The sequence below is a fragment of the Ochotona curzoniae genome, unplaced genomic scaffold (assembly GCF_017591425.1).
Source record: "Ochotona curzoniae isolate NIBS_2020 unplaced genomic scaffold, NIBS_Ocur_1.0 contig_46, whole genome shotgun sequence".
Classification (NCBI taxonomy): Eukaryota; Metazoa; Chordata; class Mammalia; order Lagomorpha; family Ochotonidae; genus Ochotona; species Ochotona curzoniae.
Genome location: NW_024466340.1, coordinates 4,182,291 through 4,208,287, shown reverse-complemented (window position 1 = coordinate 4,208,287; position 25,997 = coordinate 4,182,291).

The window sequence follows — 25,997 nt, the reverse complement described above, 5'->3', positions numbered from 1 at the left end:
GGGAGACAGCCAGTAATGGTAACTAATAAAGAGGCACAGACTGGCAGGTTGTGCTGCGTGCTCTGCACAGAAACTCAGCTGTGGGCAGCGGAGCGAGGACAGGAGGCGGGAACCTCAGGGATTCTTGGAGAGTCCTTGGAGCAAAGCCTGGGTCAGGTGTGTGGTGAAGGGGAACAGTTCCGGGAAGGAGGCGTGGCAAGGTCACATGGCAACGATGAGTTCAGTGTGTCCCAGGAAGAGCCCGTTGAGGGATGAGGTTTGTTCGCGAGGGAGAGACCCATGAGATCCATGGGTCCGGATGCACAGCCTTGCCTATGACCTTGTATGAGGCCTTAGCCAAGGCCAAGTGCTTGTATTTCATGTTAGGTGTGATGGGGGGGTCCTCGTGTCCCTTGGTTAATCTTCACAATAACCCTATAGGAGGACGCTCATCTTATTAGTACCTACTCGCCTGTCAGGGACACTGAGGCTTGGAAAGAGGAAGGCACTGGGAATATTTGGATCTGAACGACAGGATGACCTGGGACCCTGTCATCTGTCACCACATGGTCCCGCTTTGTGGATATTTCTGGAACCTTGCGTTAAATTCCACCTAGCACATTCCTCACAGAGCTGCCATAAAGCTAGGGAAAAGAGTTGAAGCCTTGGGACTCTGCACCTGTGTGGAAGACCTGGAAGAAGCTCCTGGCTTTGGACGGATTGACTCAGCTCCATCCGTTGTGGCCTCTTGGGGAGTGAGCCAATTGATGAAAGATATATCTCTACTCTCTATAAATCTGCCTTTCTAATAAAAAATAAAATGCATCTTTTAAAAAAACAAGGGTTGAGGCTACTTGTCAGCTGTCTCCTCCTGGGTGAGGACTTTATATTGTGTGCCAGGGGAGGGTTACCTGCCCCACCCCTTATAATTCATTTCATTAAATTCTGAGTCAGTCAGTCAGCCAGTCAGTGCTCAGTCAGTTACTACCCAGTGCAGCAGCTACAGCCACACGTGCAGTGAGTGGCTGTGAGGACAGGGCACAGGTTGGGTGTAACTTCCAGAAAGAAGGCCTGGTGTGGGGGGGTGGGCAGGGCGGTGGGGAGGTGTTGGAAGCACAGCAGGAATAGGTTAAAAAAGAATCGGGCCTAATAGGGACCTTGTAATTAGAATGACAGTCATTTTTATTAATTGCAGCACTGGAAAGTTTTTTAGGTGGGAGGTTAATTGGTAATATGGGTGTGTAACAGCTTCCCTCAGAGATTTTCCATGCTGGTCATTAACCTCTCCGTTCTGGGGTGCCTCCACTCGTTCTGTGTTTTCTCGGTGTCTCACTGTCAGCATCCTCCCGCACTGCCTGCAGGATTAGCAGGCCAACACACAGGGACATGGAAGTGAGCCTGGAGCCAGCATTGCAGCAGCAGGCTGGCTTTGTGCTCATGGGGGAATCTGGTGCTCTATGCCTGCCCCCTGCATGGTGGTTAACGGGCAGGTGTATCTACCATGGACTAGCCAATGACTCGAGCTAAGTGGCTCAGTGTGTGTAGGCTTTGGTGTCTGCCATAACATGACCTCCTTCCCTGTCCCCAGCTTGCTGTGAGGATCAAGCAAATTAATACACACAGAGGATTTAGCCTTGTGCCTGGAGCAGCACCTGTTTGAGGGCGGGCACTGGGTGAAGAAGTTAAGAAGCTGATGGGGATGCCACACCCTGTGTTGCAGTGTGCACTGGCGCCGTGGCTAACAGCAACTCCTGGCCATCCCTGGGGGACAGCAGGTGATGGCTCTGGTACCTGGGTCCCAACTCCTGGCCATCCCTGGGGGGCAGCAGGTGGTGGCTCTGGTACCTGGGTCCCTCCCATGCTTGCAGGTGATCAGCATTGCCTTCTAGGCTCCTGACCTTCCCCTGGCTCAACCCCCAGCTGTGTGAGCATTTGGGGGAGTAAACCAGAGATGGAAGATCTCTCTTCTCTACCTTTCAAATAAAGTCAATGGACATTGTAGAAAAAAAAAAGAGAGAGAGAGAGAGAGAGAAGTTGAGGTGGGCATTTGGCCTGGAGGTGAAGAGAGTGCCCACGTTGCATATTGGAGTGCTTGGCTGGTAACTGGCTCTGCCTCCAACTCCAGCTTTCTGCGAGGCAGAAATGACATCCGGGTGATGGGGACCTGCCGTACCCGTGGGAGACTTGGGCGGAGGTCCTAGGATTGGGGCTACAGCCCAGCCCTGCCCTGGTTGTTGTGGCTTATTTGGGAGTGAGTCAGTGGGTGGGGAACTCGTTGTCTCGCTCTCTCTGCCTCTTCAAAAGTGATATTATTTTGGTGTAGGCACTTTAGAAATCTGCACAGGGCTCTTTCATCACAGGAGCAAGCTTTTTGGGTGAACTCTTGTAAGCAGTGGGAGGAGAGTGCCCAGGGGCGCTACTCCTGCAGGATTGCATCAGGGGCAGAAAAGGAAAGCAACGCTTTTCTTTTCTCAATTTAAAACCAGGTGTCCTGCCAGCCATGCTCCCCAGGTGGGTGGAATCACCTACGCCCACCCACTCTGCTTCTCCTTCTGACAACAGCAGGTGCCCTTCCTGCCAGAGCCCCCCATCCTAGTCCCTGTCTGTCTTGGCATAAGGGTTGAAAACTCAGGGTGAGGAGGCAAAACAGGGTGCAGGTCCTTGTCTGCTCCTGTGTGGAATGGGCTGTGGTGAGGTCTGTTAAGGCTAGGTGCTCGGCCCGCAGCTGGCCGAAGGACCTGCCGACTGCTCGCTGCCATCGTCCTGGTTGCATTGTCATCCTTTGGTTTGCCACTTGCAAACTGTTACAAAGCAGGTGCTTTCTGCCGCAACGTCCACTGTCGCGTGCCCCGCAGTCATTCTGTTGGGAGCAAGTGAGGTGGGATCCGTGACTGGATGGGGAGAATCCCTTTTCCCAACACACCAGGAAAAGAACACGAGTTGTGCAAAAATGCGTACAGACTGCTATTTGTGTGCAGAGCAGCTACACCTATTTAGGGCTGCCCTTTCCACAAGTTGGTGGCCCGAGCACAGGAACTTGCCTGAGACTGGAAAAACAGCGAGTACACCACACTGGATTCCTCTGGGGAGATGGGACGGGGCGGTGGAAGTGGGGCGCTCACAGGAGCCTTCAGGTACTTAGGGGATGTTTGTTCATCTGCTGCTGGGGGCGTTTGTTGTTCTTGGCTCAGATTGGGCATTTGGCACAGCAGGTGGGATGCCGCTTGGGATGCCGGCAGGCAGGCGTTCTTTACCAGTGTACCAGCTGCCCGCCAGCTGCTTACCTCTGGGGAGACAGTGGATGATGGCTCCAAGCTATCTGGGCTCCTGCCACTCACATGGGAGCCCGGGATTGAATTTTATATTCCTGACTTCCGCGTGGCCCAGCCCTGGCTGTTATGGGCATCTGGGGAGTGAGCCAGCAGATGGGAGACCACTGTCTGTCTCTGTGCTTGTCAAACCATTCCATCAATCATTTAGAAATAGCATCTCAGGTAGGTCCTAGTAAATTAGAAGAACAGAAATGTGGGAGATACAGATTGAGTTCCTGATCCCTCGCTCTAGCATGGTTAAGCCTCAGCTGTTGGCGATATTTCGGGTTAAAACCAACAGGTGGGAGATCTCTGGGACCTTTGGTCTCTTAGACTGTCAAATACAGAAAATAATTACAATGAGCACAACAGCTACCCTGACACTAGGCAGTCACAGCCAGCCTGTCACTCTCCTGGCCTTCCTGTAGGCTACCCCAGGACCTTTGCACATGTCATGCGTGCTTGTTGACCCTTTGCTTCCTCCTGGTCTCAGCTCGAATGGTTTTTCCTCCGAGAAGCTGCCCCTGGCCCATTGCCTGAGTATTCCTCCCTCTCATTCTCTTCGGAATGCTCGGTCTTTTCCATAGTTGTCTTCCGTACTGACTTTCTTGTTGGTCGCTTTTGCACTGGGGACCAGGACCTTCTCGCGGCCTTCCTTGCCATCCCCTAGAGCAAGGCCTAGAACGTAGTAGGTGCTCAGTCAGTGCTCGTTCTGTGGATGAGCAATGAAGGAACGGAGCTGTTCCGGAAGCAAATATTCTCTCTTTCTTTGTTTTTAGTTTGTCGATTCATTTTCTAGATCTATTGCAATTACAGCTTTTCATTTTTATAGGAGGGAGCTGTTCACGGCCCAGTAGCTTTATGAGCTGAGAGCGATGAGTGCAGCTGTGTAGCCTGCACCGTGCGGGGGATGAGCCTGTCACAAGCTCTGTGACTGCCCTGAGAAAGGTGTGGGGACGCTGCCTTAGGATCAGGGTTCCTGGCACGTGCCTGGGTGTGGTCGCCCTGCCTGGGTCCTTCCTCGTCTAGCTCCCTGTTTGTTATTGTTACAATATTGACCTCTTCCAGAGTCTGTTGGATCGCTCTTACTGTTTCTTTCCTTTACAATTTAGTTGAGACAATAGAAATTACCTTTATGTAACCAGTATAGTTCTGACCAGGCAGGGGGGAAGAAAGGGAAAAATAATTAGGGTCCCTTTTGTGAAATTAGCAGCCTGTGGGAGCCACACGTCTCTCTCACTCTGTAATTTAAACGAATGTGCTTCTGGCTAGTGGCTGGTGCTTTGTCAGACACAGGTGCACCTGCCCAGATCTGTGGCAAGTGTGGTGCCCTTGGAACGGTCACAGAATATGGACTCTGAAGACCCCAGGGGTGAGGTAAACTGCAAACAACGGAGTGCCTTGCAGCCCGTGCTTGGCATTCACTGAGGAGCTGCATCTGTTAGAGTAGGTGACCCCACTGTCAAAATACATACATGTTTGAGGGGTTGGGCGGGCTATTCATTTGGAAGCTCTCCACGAGCCCAGTTGCATTCTCAGTGCTGCATTGCTTTGTGCTCCTGGCTTTGCTGCATGCAGTGTGCAGCTGGTGTTTGGAAGGCTCCGGAGGAGGGATTGCAAGTTGAGGGCTGTCACCCTGGTTCTCAGAATGCACACCCCTTCTGTGGGGCTGCAAGGTGGGAGGAGGAACTTGTCATCGTTGCACCTCTTGGGACTTCTGCCCCTTCTCCACTTTTGCTGGGGTTCCCAGAGGAGTTTAAGGTAAAGTTTAAACGTGACGTCTGGGGAAAAACAAGATTATTCTGGAAAGGCTAGCTGGCAGCCAAGTCTCAGCTTTTAAATAACAATGGTCATTTGTAATTTATTGTTGTTGCCATTCCTGTCTGGTCTGCTCTAGTTCTGCACTGGGTCTGGCTTAAGCCCTTTCTCTACATGGAAGCCTGGAGACTCTTCCAGGTCTCCCATGTGAGTTCAGGGTCCTAAAGCTTTGGGCCATCCTCGACTGCTTTCCCGGGCCACAGGCAGGGAGCTGGATGCAAAGCGGGGCTGCTGGGATTAGAACCGGCGCCCATATAGGATCCTGGGCATGCAAGGCGAGGACCTTAACCACTGCGCCACCGCGCCGGGCCCTGTGAGCAGCTTCTTGTGCGAACCTGCATCCTTCCTCCGGGGTTCTCGTTGTCCATCAAGGGCCTCCTGGCCCCGACTGTGTATTCACTAGGTCTCAGCCCCCGGCGTGGGATCTGGCATGCAGTACAAGCTGCGAGAACAGCTAAGAACGAGTGTGTGTTTCTCTCTGGGAGAGGCCCTGTCACCGTGAGGACAGCCTAGTGGGCCAGGCCTGCCCTGGCCATCTGTCAGTCCTGGCACCTCCTCCCTGTAGCCTCCGGTGCTCTCTGCTCCGCCTGGGCACCAGCCTGTGTGCTCTTTCTCTCCCTCTCTCTTGGCCTCCTGCCGTTAGGCCCTTGGAAGGTTTATCTCCATGGTAACAGGTTGTGGGTGGTCTTTGGCCAAGGTAGGCAAAGGGGTCTCCAGCCTGTTTTTCTTGGGGACGCCCCTGGGACCAGAGTGTTGATCCCCATGTTGGCCACAAGGAGGCCTTGCTGCAGGACACGCCAGGTCCAAGAGCTCCTGGAAAGTGGCTGCCATGTGTTGCTGCCCTGATTGCTTCTCGTCCTTGCATCCACCTTGGTTTCATCCTTGACGTTCCCAGTCTATCTCTCAGGGGTCCCCAGCTCTCCTGAGGACCCTGAAATGCCTGCTGTGGTCAGCTCGAGGCTCTGGGTTAAAGGCAGCCTCTCCCAGGACTGCTAACGTGAGCCAGAGCAAGGTCTCCTCTGTGGCCTCAACCTTAGCAGCCATGAAGTGGGATGACTGCGAGGACCCTGGCCCTGCAGGGGTTCCTGTCTTCTTCTCACTTATCCATCTCCTTGCTGTGTTTGGATCCCCGCGTGAAGCGGACATACCAGAGTCCACTTTCTTCATTTCCGCATTCTGCTTTGTGTACAGATAAGCCGTTCACAGGGAGACAGCTTCTAGGAGCTCCTGACTCACTGCCAAATTGAGGCCAGCCAACTGACCCTGAGGCATTCCCTAACTGCTCCTGTGGGCAGCATGAGATGAACTCCAGTGTATGTGCCTGAGGTCACATATGTCTAAGCCAACCCCTGGGCAGTCTGACATGCTCGACATGGGGATGTGTGCTTGGGGCTGGGAATGAGACCTCAGCTGGATCCCATGCTCAGTGGATCCCACACTCGGTGGCTTTTACACTCAGCTGGATCTCACATTTGGAGTAGGGAGGCAGTGGCTCTCCTGGGGAAAGGCAGGGCCAACTGTGCTGATGAGATGAACCACAAGCACTCAGCTAGTGCTCACTTGGCTTTCTGCGTACTTCACCCAGCTCTCCTGCTCCCTAGCACCCCAGACCTCATCTCCATGGGCCGTTGGTTTGGAGCATCACGCCGGAGCGCGAGACTTGGCCACTGATGGTCCTGTACCTGGTAACTTCCTGGCCTCTGGACCTGAGCAGCCAACTGCCCACTCAGCACCTATACTGGGTGTCTCGTTGTCCTCCATCTTCTTACATCACTCCCTCATTTGCTTTGAGTGCCTGGTGTCTCCTCTTCTGGGTAGCAACTGCTAAACGGTGCCAGCAGGGTCCCGGGGTACCAGTTAAACTCCAATTGCTATTGGTTTCTTGGTGCCAGGTGTGCTGCCTACCTACATCTGCACACAGCTTGCCTCATTAGCCATCTGTCCTAGCTAATTACGTCCGACACAATGAAGAATATAGATGGCTTCTCCCATCTATCCCTAATCTGATATTGACCAAAAGTGTGCTTGAAGGAGCCCCAGTTCCTCCTGGGATCTTGAACATGGGTAATCCACAAAGGGGTTTATAATAAAAGAAAAGTCAGGGTGGGGGCTTGGAGAAAGGGGTTATTGGGGAGGGAGGAGCAGGCTTTTCTGCTTGATGTAGTAGGGACCCAGTAAGACCCCCTCTGACAGTGCCCCTCTCCATCAGCACTTCCCATCAGTAATGCTGGAGAGAGAGCAGACACCCAGGGAACTCCTCCTATTGTGCAGCAAGAGAGAGCTGGAGTTCAAGGCTTGCCTGCCTCCAACGACCACCAGGTCTTGAGACCTCTGCTGGCCTTGCAGACATTCCCAGAGAGGGCAAGGAGCTTCACAGGTCACACAGCTAAGGAATAAGGGAGGCAGCAATCCAAACAGGCTTCTGGAGGAAGGCGGTGGCCTTTGCCATTCCACAGTGACTGCTCAGAACTGGGGCTCACAGACACCCCCTCCTCTCCTTCCTTCCCTTCCTCGCTCCTTTCTTATCTGGACAATTATCCCGACACAGTCAGTGCCCAGTAAATACATATTTTTAAATTGCATCATATCCAGTTTGGAGTAAGTGGCGCTTAGTTTGCCAGCTTGATGGAGTCGACTCTCACTCAGAGTGCTCAGAGATCCTGCAGAGGCAGGGGACTGTGATGATGGCGTGGACTCTTTGCAAAATCTCAGCCATTACCTAAAATCCTCTAAGGGGCACGGGGTGGAAGAGCGTGAAGAATGCTGAACATGACAAGTGGGGCTCGTTGAGTCCCTGATGCCTCTAGTCTTCCCGCTCTAGAATCTTCTCTCCCTGGACAGCTTTCCCTCCCCTCTCTGCTCCGCAGCAGTGATGGTGGAAAAAAAAATGCAGGCATTCTTAGTGAAACATTTTGTGTGTGTGTGTGTGTGTGTGTTGGGGGTGGGAGCATGCATGGAAATAGTCAGATGACACAGCCAGACACCGGGATGCTTGGTTTAGGAGCTGGGTGCCGTTGCACTAGCATGCATTTTTTTGTGTGTGTGTTCTGAGCTTTTAGAATGATGTGGTGATGGTACAGCTGCTCGCCAGACGTGACAAATGGCCGGCTGCAGTCCTCTGCTGGCCCTTGCGTCCGAGAAGGCACGTTTTTCCAAAGGTCACTATTTAATCTTTGCTTCTTGCAGCCAGTCAGCATCTAGGCGCTAATACATTGTAAGCTAGACAGCAAAAATACTGTCTGTTTGCTTTCTCTGCCCTGGGTGAGTATAACTCGCGGTGCTGGTCATTGCTTGGGACGCGTGGCTGCAATGACCTCGATGACCAGGGGTGCTGGAGGTGGCTGAGTGTGGAGGCTGCAGTCTATCTCAGCGAAGTGCGGGGGACTGTCTCCACGTGTGACAGCCTCGTTAGGATAGAGACAAGGGGATTCTTACACGGCGGCAGTGCGGTCAAAACACAGCTGCCTGCCTGCCCGCGGGCCCTCCTTCCTCAGCCTCAAGTCCATAACTGGATCCCAGTGTTTTCTCCAGCACCTGAGACTCACTACTAACGCTGACCATTTTCACAACAATCCTACCTGGCAAGCTCCACTATGGGGAGTGGAGCGCAGAGCAGGGTAAGGGACCTGTACAAGGTTACACAGTCAGAAGGTGAGGGAGCTGGGCTTGCAAACCCGGTGTGTCTGGCTCTGGGCACATGCTCCTCCCTGCCGGCCTCTGGATGCCAGGGAGCAGCTGTGAACAGGACCGCGTCTGTTCCATAAACAGCAAACGTGGCATTTACATTGTCCAGTGTTGTCCGTGTCTTCCCTGTCTGCTACGTGCCAGCTGCTTCACTTCACATTCACTACGCTTTCTAATCTGTACATCAGCCCAGTGAGCTAGGCGTTTGCGTGCCCATCCAGCTAGTGAGAAAGTACAGAAAGATCAGAGAGGTGAAGTCCAGCTGTCCCAAAGCAACCACAGTTCATGACACGTAGTTAACCGAATTTCATGTAAACAATTGTTTTGGTAGAAAAGGATCTCCATGAAATATTTGGGGATATAACTTATGCTGGAAACTACTTGTTGAACTGAAATTCAAATGTAATGGAGTATCTCAGATTTGCCAACACTACACACTTAGCATGGGGTAGTTTTTTTTTTTATTAAGATTTATTTTATTTTTATTGGAAAGTCAGATATACAGAGAGGAGGAGAGACAGAGAGGAAGATCTTCCATCTGACGATTCACTCCCTAAGTGAGCGCCTCCGCCAGAGCTGAGCTGATCCTAAGCCAGGAGCCAGGACCTTTTCCATGTCTCCTACACAGGTGCAAGGTCTCAAGACTTTCAGCTGTCCTTGACTGTTTTCTCAGGACATAAGCAGGGAGCTGGATGGGAAGTGGGGCCACCAGGATTAGAACAGGTGCCCATATGGAATCCTGGCATGAGCAAGACAAGGACTTTAGCCACTAGGCCGCCATCCCAGGCCCAGGAGTAGTTTTTTATGAGATTTATTTCATTGGGCGTGACACGATGGCTTGACTACCATTCAAGCACTGGGATTCCATGGGCGCCAGTTCATGTCCCAGCTGCTCCACTTCCCCTCCAGCAGCCTGCTTGTGGCCTTGGAAAGCAGCAGAGGATGGGCCAAAACCTTGGTATCCTGCACCCATGTGGAGGATTCAGTAGAAGCTCCTGGCTTTAGATCATCTCAACTCTGGCTATTACACCCACTTGGGATCCCGGAGTGTGCAAGGTGAGGACTTTGGCTGCTAGGCTACTACACCAGGCCCTAAAGCAAAAACTTAAAGCTGGGATTTGTTTAGATATAATTTGGAGTTTTCTTCTGGAGAGATGCTAAGACTTTTTGGGGCAAAGCTTATCAAGCGTAGAGTTTGAGATGGTGTCGTATTGTCTATCACCTGTGGTTATAACTGACTCTGCATTGAGGGGTCAGTGTCCACTGTCAGGTGGAGGCATTTCCGCCTTCTGGAGGCTGGCATTGTGGCACAGCCAGCAAAGCCACTGCCTGTGGTGCTGAGATTCTCCTACTGGTGCTGGTTTGTATTCTAGTCACTGCACTTGTGATCCAGCTCCCTGCCCTTGCACCTAGGAAAGCATCTGTAGACGGTGCAAATGCTTGGGCCCCTAACCCATGTGAGAGACTCCGGTGAAGCTCCCGGCTTCGACCTGGCCCAGTTCTGGCTATTGTGGCCATTTGGGGAATGAAGCAGCAGATGGAAGATTTCTAACTCTGCCTTTTAAAAAGAAAAAGTTTCTGTTTTTTGAAGTTAGCACCTTTAGTTTCCCTTCAATAACCGCTTTCTGCAGTTCTTTCAAACAAAGCCCTTGTCCCTTCTGCTTTTTCTAGATTTTCCCTGTGGAAATCATCCTGGCCCTTTACGGATCTACTCCATCCGACGTCAGGAGAGCAGGTGCTCTGAGTGTGAGAACAAAGCCCTTGAGCTGCATTCTCAGGTTGTGATCACAACCAGAAGACATATTTCTGCCAGCGGCGCTTGAAGCCAAGGCGAATGCTGCTTTGGGGGAGGCAGGTAGGTGTTTCAGAGCCAACCTTTGTGCTCCAGCTGCGGTTTGAACAGTCTTCAGTGTTGGGAATACATTGTGTCTGGTTGGGATTTCACAGGGTGTCTTTTAACCATCTTCACAGTCTCCCCCTCCCCTGACCAAACCATGGTAGGTGCTTCCGGTTGATTTAATTCGTCCATGGGTGTGAGATCTGCGCTTGGATTGGTGTGCGAATACAGATGGGGTGTTGTAGCATTGGCAATAGACAACCTGCAGATGCCACAAGCAGCAATGAGGGCACAGTGGTTAAAGCCCCGCTCTGCGTTGCCTTTGGGACCCGGGGACCTTCTAGATCATCTTGAACTTTCTTTGGTAAAACAAAGTAGGTAGCACTGCGTATCTTGGGGAGGCAGGGGGTTGCTGGAAGGGTGAAGTATGACAGGGAACTGGTGCCACCTGCTCCAAGGGCAGTGAGAACGGTCTCATGGTGGGGGTAGAGTTAGCTGTAGATGAGGGAAGAGCTTGGCAGGTGCGCTGAGTCCCCGTAGAGGAGCCCCACTCTGTGAGCAGCATGGAAAGCTCAGAGATGTAGAGCATTGTGGGCACTGAACAGTCACCTCTTTCTGCGAGCAAAGTCAGGCACCTCTGAGAGACTTCAGCAGGCGGGATAACAGGCTCTCATCTTGAACATTGTGGAGTGGACTTGCGGGGATCGGAGCCAAGGCCAAGAGCCCAGTTAGGAAGCAGTTACAGTGCTGAAGGCGGGAGAAGATGGAGGCTCATCCCTGCGCTTCGCTGGGCAGACGATGAGATGGTCCTGGGCACCCTTTGGAGCCTGAGCGGACAGGGTGCGATGATGGATGGTGTGGCCTGTTTGTCAGGAAGATGCTCTAAAGGAAACAAATGTTTTGCTGCGTCTGTAGGAATGGCTGCTAAGTGTCTGATGTATTGGGGCAAGATCCTTTTGTTGATAGGTAATGGTAGCTGCTGGGCTGGTGCCCAGACTGGAGGATTAATTGACCTTCACCTGCTGATGCCTCTTGGTGCATCTATCTACTCAGGCCTGGAGCGGGAGGAGGACTGTTAATTAAAAATGGTTAACGTTGACTGAGAACATTGCTTTTTTCCTGACAACCGCTGTCCTCAGCTTTCGGATTTCACCGAGAGGGCAGCTGGGTAGTCCCTGCTCGGTACTTGCAAGCATTTGTGAGATAATCCAATGCTCAGGTCCACCTTGGGAGGGCAGGGCCAAAGTTCTCACCCTCCACTCGCCACCCCTCTTTCTGGGGTACTTTGTGTTTATCTCCTACAAGCAAGGCTGACCCCTGCCCGTCCAAGGAGCCCCTGGGGACCCCTGTGCAAGATTCCAAGTCAGACAGACATGAGTTCGAATCCTGGATTTCTGCCTTGACAGATGCCTGCGGGTCAGGCAGAATAACCACCTCGGCCTCAGTTCTTCCCATGCCAAGAGGGCAACGTGGCCTTTGCTTTCTCAGGTGGGTGTTGGCAGAGAGGCTGGCCCATGGCGTGAGGAAGTCCAGGTACCCCTGGGAATTTTACTTCTGTGTCAGAAAATGGTGCATCTCGTTGAGAAAGAAGCAGTTGTGAGAGATGCTTGGTGTGTGTCCACAGGACAGGCCCTCATGGAAGGGAAGCGTTTCCTCCCACTGTAAGGGGACTAAGAGGCTCCTGGCCAGGGTAGCTGGAGGTGAGGGAGGGCTGGTGTCAGAGTTCTCTTTCCTAACAGTGTCAGAGTGTTTCCTAGAAAGTGGCATGGGCCTGGTGTGGTAGCCTAGCAGCTAAAGTCCTTGTCTTACACACACTGGGACCCCTTATGAGCACCGGTTCTAATTCCAGCAGCCCTGCTTTCCATCCAGCTCCCTGTTTGTGGCCTGGGAAAGCAGTCGAGGACGGCCCAAAGCCTTGGGACCTGTACCCACGAGGGAGATCCGGAAGATGCTTCTAGCTTCGGATCAGCCCAGCTCAGGCTGTTGCGGCCACTTGGGGAGTGAATCAGTGGATGCAAGATCTTCTTGTCTGTCTCTCCTCTTTGTATACCTGACTTTCAAAAAAAAAAAAAAGTGGCAGTGCTAGCTATTTTTTAGGAGGCCATTAAGAGGGTTATCTGCAGAGTGCTTCTGCGCAAAAAAAAACGCAACATTGAGTGTTTGCACATCAGGCAGGGGATGTCCTTGCCCCCAACACAGTGGGGAGGGACCGGATTGCTCCCTTCAGGCGGAATCTCGGTGGGGAGGTGGGAGGGTGAGGCGCTCAGCATCACTTTGGGCTTGAGTTTTTGATTCCTCAAATTCTAGAGCACAGTTTTTTCTGCTCTGGGTTCTGTTCACTTTCCGGTTCCTCCATCACGCGCTGAGCTTCCTGTGGCCATGTCTGTGTCAAACGCTTTACCTGTTGGCGGGGATGGGAGGGCTTTTGGCACGTCCCCCTTCCACACCTTCCAGATGAATCAGTTCTTCCTTTGGACCTAACTGTCAGGGATCACAGGTGTTGGACAAAGAATGTTCTGTGTTAGATCTCGCCAGGCATATGTCCGTCCTTTGGCCCAGACTGGAAGGAAGACATCTCCACCCACAGAGAAGGATCGCGAAGCTCCGGGAGGCTGCGCTCTGAGAAGCGGCTTAGGCTTTTGCTGAGAGTACAAGGAGATCTTGCCTCTCCCCAGCATCTGTAGTTGGAGGGGGGCATACACATTTGCCAGGAGGACTAGCCGGTAATTATTTGAGGCTTCGCAATATGACTATGGGCCCAAAATACTTTATTTACAAAAGTGTTGTCAACAGGCCAGATTTGTCATGAGCTGTGGTTAATCAATTCAGGCTTTGTGGTCTGATGGCTGCCAATCAGCATGCCCCATTTATCTTGAATGTGGAGCTACACAGGAGTAGGTATGTGGCCAGGCTGGGCCAATCAGTGATTCCTCTGGGATGGATACAAGATGCTGGTTATCTGTCTATCATCTATGGTATAATTATTACACAGGTACAGTGCCACTCGTGGGCAGGTGAATCTAAGTGAATTTAGAGCCAGAAGTCACAGGTTCGAGATGAGTAAGCCAGCCCCCTTGCTGCCCACCGAACACACACTCAGGTGCCTCCAGCTTCCCGCCTTCCCCTGAGCTGTGAGTCTAGTTTTATGGGTGCAGCCATGGCTGCAGTCACAGTGGGGGTGACAGATAGGAAATTAGCTGGCCTCTCTTTCTGGAAATGGAACTTAAATAGCATGTGAGCCTTTCTCTCTGATGTGTGGTGCCGGGGACATTTTAATGGCACAGGGGCAGCAGGGGGCATGCCTGAAAGCCTTGGCTCTATTTTGCACAATGCAGCAGGGACAAGACCTTCCGCTGCTCTTTCTGGGCTTTCACACCCAGCCGATGCCTCCCAGCCCTGACACCCAGCACTGGTGTGGGGCTGCCCAGGGTCAGCACTGCCATCCAGGGTGAGAACCCAGCCGCTCGAGTTCTTCCTGTCACACTTGGGGTCAAGGGAAGGAAAGGGGCACGCGCATTTCCCACACCTGCAGCAGCACTAGTATTTCTGCAGATTCATGAGTTAGAGACCTTTCTGTGTCAGCATATACAGACCTTCCTTGTACTTTTTGCGATTGCATAGTATTCCTTGTTACAGGTACAATATAATTCATTTGGCAGGTTCCAATTGATGAATAGTTGATTTGCTTCCAATGTGTTGCTATTATAAACAGCGTTGCACTGTGCATCTTTCATGTTCATCTCTCAGTCCAAGTGCAATTCTTTCTGCAGGACCCATTTCCAGCGGTGGTATTGTGGAGTTAAAGGACACACTTGGCTAAAGGGCTTTTGATGTTGCCAAGGGCCTCCTCGAGAGGATGTGTCTGTTTTCCCAACTACTTGCAGGAAGCCAAAAGCTTTCTGCTCTTTGCTTCTTTTTATTTTGAAAGAATATCATGTTTATTTTATTTGAAAGGTAGAGTTACAGAGAGGGAAAGGCAGAGAGAGAGACAGAGAGAGAGAGACAGAGAGAGAGGTAAAGAGAGAGAGTTGTGTGTGTGCATGCATGCATGTACACAACACACACACACACACACGATATTTTCCATTTGTTGATCCACTCCCCAAATGGGTGAGCCAGGCTGAAGCCAGGAGCTTGCTCCGGGTCTCCCTTGTAGGTACAGGGGCATAAGCGCTTGGGCCATCTTTGCTGCTTTCTTAGGCACCTTAGCAGGGAAGTGGATTGGAAGTGGAGCAGCCGGGTCTTGAGCTGACACCCATAGGGGATCCCACTGTCACGGGCAATGTCTTTACCTGTTATTCCACAACACCAGTTCCATAGTAACTTCTTCCCTCATAGTAACTTCTTCCCTCCACTTACTTCTCCTTACTGAAGGTTCTGTGTACCTGTGGGCTTCCATGTGGCCTGGAAGCATCCTTGCTCACTGCTGAGCAGAGCAGGAATTCCAGAGGGCATGTCTGTGGAGTCGGCTCTTTGTGACTCAGGTCTGGTGTCCTGGACATGGTGCTGGGTGAAGACCCACAGCCCCTGAGCATCCTAGTTCAGGCCCATCTTCTGCATTGGCTTTTGGGGGGGTCTCCATGATTGTACAACAGGCCAGCCGGGGACTGGTGGAATGCATAGCCTACAGTTGGCCCTCAGCCCTGATGGGCTGTCATTTAATTCTCACTTGACTTGCTTGCCCCTGGTTGGGGCATCTTTGAGCCATATCCTCAACCCTCTCCGAGAGTCCCAAGATGCCCAACTCAGCACACTCACCTTTCCCTAATTCCTCTCCTGCCTCTCCTTGACCCTACACCACCCTGCTTTCCACAGTCCCCTGCCCTCCCCGCCCCCCCCACGCTCTTCCAGACAAAGGAGTCTCAGAGAACTGTGACCACACTCTATCCCGTTCTCTGGGCGTCACAGTGGCGCCAAGGGTGGCTTAATGCTGCCGTTGTAAATGCTGTCATCGTTTCTATCCAGCAGCAGGAGAAAAACACAGTCCAGAGAGGAAGAAGCTTGCCAACCACTGAGTAGAGAAACGATTGAGCATTCTGCCTCTTGCACGTTTAGCAAGGTCTTGCTCACAGTGGTGGTTTTTGGTTGCTGTTGTAAAATACTTGGGGCTTGGCGTTTCATAAGGAAAAGAGGTTTGTCTAGCTCTCTGTTTTGGAGGTGTTCACTGTGGTGAGATGCCCTTGGCTTTGCCACACAGCCTGGAGGAGCTCATCATGGCCTGAGCACCTGTGACAGGAAGGGGTTGCAGGCCAGACAGGAAGCCAGAGGGACCCAGGCTTGCTCTTTTATTGAGTTACATATTTATTGTTTAATTGCATTATTTTTATTTATTTATTTTAAAAGATTAATCAATTTTTTTTATTAGAAAGGTAGATTCACAGGGAGAGGGAGAGACAGAGGGAAGGGTTTTCCACCTACTGGTTCATTCTCCAAGTGGTCACAGCAGCCAGAGCTGAGCCAATCTGAAGCCAGGAGCCAGGAGCTTCTTCTAGGTCTCCCATGCAGGTGCAGGGTCTCAAGGCCTTGGGCTGTCCTGTACTGCCTTCCCAGGTCACGAGCAGGGAGCTACAAGAGAAACAAGGCAGGCAGTGCCTTGTTGGTGCCTATATGGGATCCTAGTGCATGCAAAATGAGGACTGTAGTCACTAGGCTACTGTGTTGGACCCTGTTCATTTATTTTTAAATGTATTTGTTTGCTAGGCAGAATTACAAAGAGAGTAAGAGGGAAAAAGATCTTCTATCCACTGGTTCACTCTCCAGATGGCTCTGACAGCCAATATGGGGCCAGGCTGAAGTCAGGAGCCAGAAACTTCATCCAGGTCTCCCATAGTAGGTGTCTTCCCAGGTGCATTAGTGGGTGCTGGATCAGAAGTGGAGCAGCTGGGACCTGAATTGATGCCCCTCTGGGCTGCTGGTGTCATAGGCAGTGGCTTCAGCTGCACAACAACTTGGTTTTATGGGAATGAACTGTGGTCTCAGGTGGAGGGCAGTGATCCCATACCTACTCACTCTGCACCTAGTTCCCTGCCCCAGTCAAGGTTCCACTTCCTCTCAGCACGGCCACTCTGGGGCAACCTTCTGACACACTAGCCATCGGCAGGCAGACTACACGCAAGCCACAGCAGCTGGCCATCCGTTCCTTCTGCTGTGCTGCCTGCGGCTCTGCATGCCAGAGGCTTGGCCTCCTGCCATCAGATGACTTCATTTAACGAGATGTTGAGTGCAGCCACGGGAGGCGTGCTTTGAGCTCCCTGGGTTAACTCAAGCTCAGCAGCTCTGTCCCCTGCAGCATCGCAGGTTGGAAGTGTGTGAATTTGTGATTTTCAACTCTGTCCCAGAAATCCATCAAGACAGTAGGATGAGAATTTTCATCCCACACACCTCAGGGTCCTGTATCTGGGTCTGATTTGAAAAATCCCTGTGTGATGCCATGGAAGTCACATCCCTGATCGGATGTACCCTGGAGGGTTGTTAGTAGGGATTGAGTTGGGAAAACATTTAAGAACCAACCCACATTCTCTCTCTGGGTTTTGCTTCCCTGGCTTATTGTAAACATCACAAGTGCTGAAAAGTGCTGCCTTCTCTGGCCCCAGCAGCTGCACAGCCTAAAGCGTTCTGGGCAGTGAGCCCCGCCAGGACAATGTCCAGACTTATGTCATGGCCACAGCTCCCTCTGGCTTCCCAGGAGCCCTGGCAGGTGCAGGATCCTCTCAGCAGAGTCACATCCTCATCTCTGCTGAAGCAGGACCCCCCACTGGGCCGGTTGTCACCTGTCAAGTACATGATTTGGCACCAAACCTTGGGACTTCTCAGCTCATGGACATAGCTCTCCAATCTGCTGGTGATTTCATCCTAGAAGTTTCCAGAAAGGTCAAGGACGGCTTCCTGTGTTTCTTCAAGGTCCACATTGGAGTATATGACAGAGCTGGGGTTGTGGCTCTTGGGGTATGTCTGTGGCACCTGCCAGCTCCACAGAACGGTGAATTCCGAGGTCCCTGTTTCACCACAGTGCAAGGCCTTGTTCTCCTCATTCTGTGGATGGGAAAAGAGAGGCCTAGGGGTCTTCATTTACTTTCCCTTCAGTCAGTCGGAAATGGATCTAGGGTTTGAATCCAGGTTGGTTTGATTCTTAACCCTGCTACTTGGTAAGAACAGGTACATGTGTTTGTTTGCTTGTTTGTTTGTTTAACGGGGTTGTAAATCCTTGAGTTTCAGCTCTGCTTTTACTTGAGGGTTGAACTCCTGGCACAGGTGGACATTGTGGCCTATGCACCAAGCTCCAGTTCCCAGAGATGCTTTTATTGGTGCTGGGGAAGGATGGAGGAGATACACATTGGGGTTCTCCATCAGGAGAACAGAGATGCCTCCTGCGTTTGGAGCAAGAGGATTAGGTGCAAGGGAGTGGTTCAACAGGTGGCCATGGCTGGGACATGGAGGAAGGCCCACCATGGGACAAGGGCTACTGCTGGACTTGTGGGAGTGGGTTGTGTACCCTATGGCTGGAGCAAGTTGTCATAAAGAGTGTAAACTGAGATCTCCTGAGGGAAGCTGGAGCCAGGGCATGTGCCCGGCAGCAGGTGCAGAAGCCATTGAGAAGATGTACGTCCTGTCTTCCTGTTCGTGCCCTTGGCTGAGACCACCTGGATGGAGCTCAGGTAGGGGCAGGGGGTGTGAGCCACACGGAGCAGGGGACATGCAGCTTGCCTTCCACCCGCACTCTTCTCCGCCCTCCACACCAACACTCTGGACCCTGAGCTCAGTCGCCACATCTGAGCTGCCCTCAGCTTTCTCAACCAAGCCTCTTGCCCTTGCCCCCCTCCCCAGCAGGGCTGATCCTTGCAAACAAAGGAGCAGGCTGGGGATTCTGGCTCTAGCTCAAAGCTTCCGATGCCAGTGAGCAGGGGAACCATGCCTGGCTCTCAAAGGCTCCATTCTTCCCTGTTTGGAGGAAGCCTGAAGGTGCTGGAGGAGCTCGTGCAGGGAAAGGGACATCTTTTTTCTAGGAGTTGTAAATTATTCAGGTGCTCTAATGGCTTGGAGAGTGTGCCTGCTCTGTGCTGGGTCTGGAGAGACAGCCTTGGGCTGTGGGGGAGGGTCTGGGGTTGGACAGAAAAGAGGGCAGCTGGGAACGAAATGGCAATGGCAGGGGGAGGGAGGCAGAGGAAGAGTGAGGGAGGACAGAGGCCAAGCTTGTAATGCGGTCCTGGTGTTTTGGGGTCCTCCTACATGGGGTTCTCTGTGTCAGCTGTCATCCTGGCTGCAGCAAGATGCCATTTTCTGGGGTGGAGACCTCCCCCGCCCCACCGCCCTGTAGCTGTCGACACCGCAGGTGCACACTGGTGAGGAGCTAGACCAGCTGGGACACATGGGAGAAGAATTCTGCCCAGCACAGTAACCCCCTAGTGAAGCCATCTCATAGGATAGGACTTGCCAACAAGGGCATTTTCCCTGTGAGGAAAATGGGGCAACAACAGCAGAGCCACAGGGACCTGTTGTGGGGAGATGGGCTTCTTCTCTTTCAGGAGTAAACTTGCCTGGCTATTGAAAACCCTTTCCCGTCTCAGTTTAACCTTCTGTAAAATGAGAACAAAAGTAGTCCCCATTCGAGAGCATGGCCAGCAATGGGTTATGAAGCGCTCAAAGCCCCATGACAGGGGCCTGGAGAGATTAGGTTTGGTGAGTTCAATAGGCCCAAGGGAGAGTCTTGCTTCCCAGATGGCTCAGTCTGTTCTGAGGTTTTCCCTAAATTTGGAACGCTGGTCCAGAAATAGGAAGCATGAGGATGTTTTCAAAAGGCCATGCAGAAAATGCAATAAAAATATTATTTGGTGCAAAGAAATTTGAAATCCGTGCATATGAAGGATCCTCCGAAAGTTCAGGGAAGATGTGGTTTGAGGGTGGATGCTGCTTGTCGTGCAGATGGAGGAGTGGTTGGGATGCCAGCCTGAGCCTCAGCCACTGCTGCCAATCCAGCTCCCTGCTGAGGTGGGGCAGGGAGGGCAGCAGGTGACCAGTCAAGCGCTTGGATCCCTGCTCTCTACAGGGGAGACCCAGTTCTGGGCTTCTTGCTTCAGCCTGTATCTGCCCTGGCTTTTGTGGAACATCTAGGACGTGAGCCAGCAGATAGAACACAGAAGTTCTCTTTGTTGTTCTACCTTTCAAATAAATAAAAACCAGTACATTTTAAAACTTACTGGAATATGAACTTAAAAGTTAATTTTATAAGCCCAGTACAGTAGCCTAACGGCTAAGGTCCTCGCCTTGCACACACTGGGATCCCATATGAGCGTTGGTTTTAATCCCGGCAGCCCCACTTCCCATCCAGCTCCCTGCTTGTGGCCTGGGAAAGCAGCCGAGGACGGCCCAATGCTTTGGGACCCTGCACCTGTGTGGGAGACCTGGAAGACGTGCCTGACTCCTGGCTTCAGATCAGCTCAGCTCTGGCAGGTGTTATGGCCGCTTGGGGAGTGACTTAGTGGATGGAAGATCTTCCTCCCTATCTCTCATCCTCTCTGCATATCCGATGTTCTAATAAAAATATATTTTTAAAATGTGTAAAAGTTAATTTTATTAAATATATATTATGGAAAATTATATTATTAAAATATTGGTTTATTTTTGTACAAAAACTTTTAAATATGTATTATGCTTCTATAATCTTTTTTTTTTTTTAAGAAATACAACTTAAAAACTATTGATTTTATTGGAAAAGCAGATTTACAGGGAGAAGGAGAGACAGACTCCCCTAATAACTGCAATGGCTGGAGCTGAGTTGGTTCAAAGCCAGGAAACAGGAGCTTGCTCTGTTCCATGTAGGTGCAGGGTCCCAAGGCTTTGGGCCATCCTCTGCTGCTTTCCCAGGCCACAAGCAGGTTGCTGGATGGGAAGTGGAGCAGCAGAGACATGAAACAGTGCCCATATGGATGCTGGCAATTAAAGGTGGAAGATTAGTCAACTGAACCTAAAAATGTAATTTTTAGTTCTCTTTTCCCACGAACCTTATGATGTACCTTTTTCATAAACCTGGAGCCCAGATCTGGAAGTCAGAAACACAAGGACAGTTACAAAAGCCAGAGGACAAGCTGGATGAGGCCCTTTGTGCCTTGGATATCCAGGGTCTTTGTCCACTGCAGAGACAACAAAATAAATGCAGTCAACACCAACAGCGCCAAAAAAAAATCAATGCCACAGAGGGTTTTCTATCAAAAAGTAAACCAACCAACCCATCTTCTTTTCTTTTTACATAGATTAATTTCCTGTTAAAACTCTATGGGGACCAAAGAAGAAGTGGTAACACCTTTGAGGTGTGAGGACAGGACGTTCTGTTGGGGGTGGGCGTGATTCAGGACCGGGGGTGGGGAAAGGCTGGAGAAGATGAACGAGAAGGCTTAGAATTCGGCAGTAAGAAACGCCATTGCCTTAGCGACCCAAGGATTAGCATAGATAGAGGAGTGAAGTTTGTGGGGGCTCCAGGGATTGTGGTTTAAGCTGAGGTCCAGTTGAACAGTCCTATAGCTGTTGGGCGGGGGCAGGTCTCTGATCCAGTGGAACTTGGGAGGGGCCTGGCATGTAAGCAGTAGATGCTCTCACTGGCATGGGGGGTGGAGACAGGGAGAGCAAGGTGTGGCGGTTTAGCTGGGTGAGCTCCAATGCCCAAGGACCAGTTGGCCTGTGGCTTCCATAATGAAACCCAGCAAAAAGAGAGGTGGGCATTGGGGCCAGGAGAACCCAACTGCAAGTGCCAGGCTTCACCTTAGCCCATGATGACAGTGCCCACCCAGCTTCCTATAGCTGGCGCCCCCTCCCTGTAGTTAGGAGTTTTACAGACTCAGGCTGCGGCTTCATTAGCCACAACTGCGCTTGATGCTGTTTGTCCGAGTGAGTTTTTCTCCTTCCTCCTAGCCCTAGTGTTGGGGTTAAGAGCAAACAGCAGGAGTGAGGGGCCTCCCCTCGGGACACATCCTGGACGGCGTTAGCAAGTCTGGCTTATTACTGGAATACCAATGAGGCTGCCTGTGTGTCTGGAAAAGTTTGGAGGACAAAAGTTGCCGCTGGAGACAGAGGAGCTGGCTCAGGCTCGGCAACCCTTCATGTGGGTCTCCCTGTCCACCTGCTGGAGGCCCCATGGAGACTTGCGCAGGCAGCAGTGTCCTGGCCACCTGGTTCCACTCCCTAGCCTTTCTGGGCCAGACAGCGAGAGGAGCAACCTCCCCTTTCCTCCCTAGCTCACATGCTTTGGGAGAGAGCAGGACTCCAGGCTCCCTACCACTCTGGGCTCAGCCATGTGACTTGCTTTAACCAGAGGAAAGAGGAAGAAGCAGCAAGACCCAAGGCTGAGAGTATGTTCTGGTGTGACTTTGTCATTACCCTGAGGACAAGCTTGGGGACATTTTTGAGTCCAAGAAAGATGAAAGACAGGTGGCATTGAGTGCAGCCTGGGCCAGCTAGCTCCCCCGTGGCCTCAGATGTGTGAACAACAACTGTTGGTCATTTTCAGTTGTCGGTTCCACAGCATGGTTGTAAAAAAAAGAAGTGTTGTTGATATCTCATGTTCTGTTGCTAGAACAAAACACCTGAGACGAGGTAATTTTGGGATGAGGGAGGCTGAATAAGGCACATCCAGAAGCCTGGTGCTACAACCCCATGAGAGCCGCTTTCTGGACCACATCACAGCCAGGAGCAAGCTTGCGTCAATGGCACATCCCCTCCCCAGAGAGCCTTGGTGGCTCCACCAAGCAGTTTATAGCTCTACGAGGCTCCCCATGTGTTCCCCACACATACCAGCTAGCCCTCCATACGCAGAATTGCGTTCTTGCATCATTCCTACTGTAGTCTGGGGCCTCCCTTCCCTCTCTTTGCTCATTTCCTCCCCCTTACCATTTTTTAGAAGAATAAAAGGAACACATCTCTTTGGGGACAGTTCTCAGCTGAAAAGAATCGAAGAGGCTGAAACGACAGCAATGCAATATAATGTTCTCATTCTTGCCCAGTTGTTGGAGTGTGGTGCATTGCTTGACACAAATAGATTTGGGAAAGAGGGAGGAAGAAGAGAATGGAAGCTACTCAAGCACCTTAGCCACGAGTGACTGATTTTACAATTCAAATACACCTTTTCTTGGGGTCTTCATGGCCAAGGTTTTATTTCACAGGACTCCAGAAGGTTAGGAAATGAAGGGTTAGGAATCCCAGTCACCTCACTGCGTGGGCTGTGTCAGCCAGAGCTGGCCGTAGGTGTGACAGTCCACGCTGGTGGCTGGGGACAATGCTGAGCCCTGCTACTTGTCGCTGCAATTACGTTTTTCCATCCTGCGGGTATGGTAGCTCTGGATCACTCTTAGTTCTGGTCCTGGAACACTCACACACTCATATACACTTTGTGTGTGTGTCTGTGAACGTGTGTTACAATGATGCACACACACACATACACATGTGCACACATAATCCACCCAGACAACGACTTCCTATCCTTCTTTATTCATACCTGGGATTTACTAGAAAGGTAGATTTGGGATAAACTGACACATTATAGGTTTATGTTCTGTGATGAACATATGAAATTGAAATGTCACCTCCCTGGAGAGCCATCCTTGACCACCCCAGGTCCTATGCCCTTCTGGTGTTACCTGTTCTGTGTTCAAAACAACACTGGACGGCGGATTGGCATTTTCTCATGATTTCTTCGCTGCGTTGTTGATGGCTTTTCCTCTGCCTTCCTCCTCTTGAACGAAAACAAATACCTGTGAACGGAATCCCTGGCCGATGGCAATGGATATGTTCAACGATCAGAAATTTCTAGATTGTTTCCCAGGGTGGCTGAGCTGTCTGCATGTCCTCTGGCAAAGCAGGAGGGTACTAGTGGCTTGTACTTGGTGCTGTCCTCTTGCTGTTGTTGTCACTTTAATAGGCGTGTGGTACCACTCCCAAGCTAGAAGGCCCTGCTTTTAAACGTGACCTTTATCCTTTGGGCAAAATGAATTCTATATAATTGGGCACCATTTTACGCTTTCTTCCATCTCTGCTACCCATATAGATAATAGGGAGGGGGGCTGTTTTTCCTTTTAAGTGCACTTAGCTAATGCACCTCTTCACTTTTCCAAAGAAGGGAGGCTGTGAGAAGCAAATGTATTCCAGCCCAGAGCTCGGGCAAGCTCTGCCTTCAATTAGCAAGAGCATGTGTTGACCTATTCCAACTAAACAGTCCTAACTCAGGTTGAGTTAAATTCGAAATATATTTAAATCCGTATTTGGATTAGGCAGGAAATGGCATATATCAAGGGCTCTATGCATAAGTAGCATTCTTATATTTTCTTAAAGGATAAATGTAGAGAAGGCAAGAGTTTCTAAAGTGTTCTGTCTTACTATCTATAGCAAAGGTTTCTAACTGAAAGATAAGCAGGGGTCCACATTGGAAGATTGACCTGAGACTACAATTGTTCCATTACACATGAGCATGTGCACATACTTCTCCAGGATTATTTATTTAAGATAAATTAATTTGAGAAAGAGAATGTAAAATAGTGCTTCTGACTGTTGGTTTACTCTCCAAATGCCTGCAGCTGCCAGGCTGGCACAGGCAAAGCCAGGAGCTTGGAACACAGTCCAAGTCTGCTGCAAGAGTGGCCACGACCCACCCACTTGAGCCGATACTGAGGCCTGCCAGGGTGCACATTTTCAGGACGTTGGGTCAGGGAGTCGGCCAGGAACTACACCCAGGTACTCTGATGTAGGACATGGGTATCTCAACTGTAGGGTTCAATGCCCGCTGCCATCTCCCCTGGATTCTGATGTTGTCACAAGGGATGCGTACCCCCTCTTTTCACTGAGGACTGTTCACATCACACATTGGAGAGGCGGTTGTATCTTCTAGCTGTGTTGGACCCCAAGAAGGCACATGGTAATTCCATGAAGGGATGGCAACAGAGCCTGAGACAGTAGTGCCTGGCATTCTGCCCGCTCAGCTTCCGCTGGGAGGGACTGGCTGGCTGCATAGACCAGGACCTGGCCTTTTTCGGCTTAGGAGGAAGAAGGTGGTCGTTAGTGGGAAAAACTTGCCGTGGATACAAGCTGGGTGATTTGTAGATCTGTACCGTGTTTTGCTCTACTTGAAAAGAGAAGGTTCCAAAGACATTTTTTTGTTTCTTTTTTTCCCTCTTTTCTCTTCTCCTCGCTGCACCAGAAGGCTATCAGAGGAGAAGCAATGTCAGAATGACCCTCCTGCCATCCCCACCCCCCACATCTTCGAGCCTCGTCCTGTACACAGATTGTTTCTTGAATCTTTTCTGGCAGTGGCAGAGAAGCAGATTGAAGTTTCAGATTGACCAGACTTGACAATTTTCTCTGTGATTGGCAGGGAGGTGTGTGTGTGTGTGTGTGTGTGTGTGTGTCCTCAGAGATTTGGGGGAGGAATTGATTGCATTCTGCAAAGTTCAATGTCAGACTCCAAGGTTTTGTGTGAGCCAGTCAAGCTGGCATCTGAACAGAATGGTGAGTGACGTGGCGCTAACTTGTCTTAAGAGATGGTATTGTGGCAGGGGGCATGCCTTCCACATGTAGGTGGTTATGTTGCTTCTTTGTCCTACAGGTGTTGGTAGCCAGTGTTGAAACAGTAAGATTTTCCTTTCAGTTTCAATAAATAGCTGTGACACTCAGCGACAATAAGCTATGGTGCATGTACAAATTAGCTGTTGCTTTATAAGAAGCATCTCAGAGTCTCAATGGCATTCTACAGGCATGCTCCTCAGTCCACAGATTAGCTTGGGGTGGGAGTTCTGTTCTGTGTGCCTCTCTCTTGTCCTTCTTCCGGGAATAGCAGGTTAACCATGGTGTGTTCCTCTTCTGGCAAGGTAGAAATTTAAGAGCATCGTTTAGCCATTCAAGCCCATTCTGAGCCCATGCTGTGTCCCATCTGCAGCTGTCAGTCACACTGGCCAAATCAAACATGTGGTGGAACCCAAAGTCAAGGACAGAAAAGTGCACGCTGTCCTTGGGGAGAGGGGGGGATATGTCAATGTTACAAGGCCAGGGACTTGGGTACAGGACAGAGTGAGGAGCCAGAGTCATGTTTTATCTTGGAGTAGAGTTTGGGTTGTGGAATTAAATCTGCACTCAAACTCCTGTTGATGTTAACTTGAGCAAGTCAACATCTAATGGATGGGCACAGCAATGATACTTGTCCCCATTCTCCCTCCTAACCCGCTCCAATGTTGTGAGAATCGAATAGGATGTTGCATGTCGTCTGCTTAGCACACTCCCCGGCTCATAGCAAATGATCGATAGAAATCAATGGAAAACTGAAGGTCTAAATGGCAACATGAACTCCTCCAGGGAGGGTGGGTATAAACTAGACAGTGATTCTGGACGTTATTTCC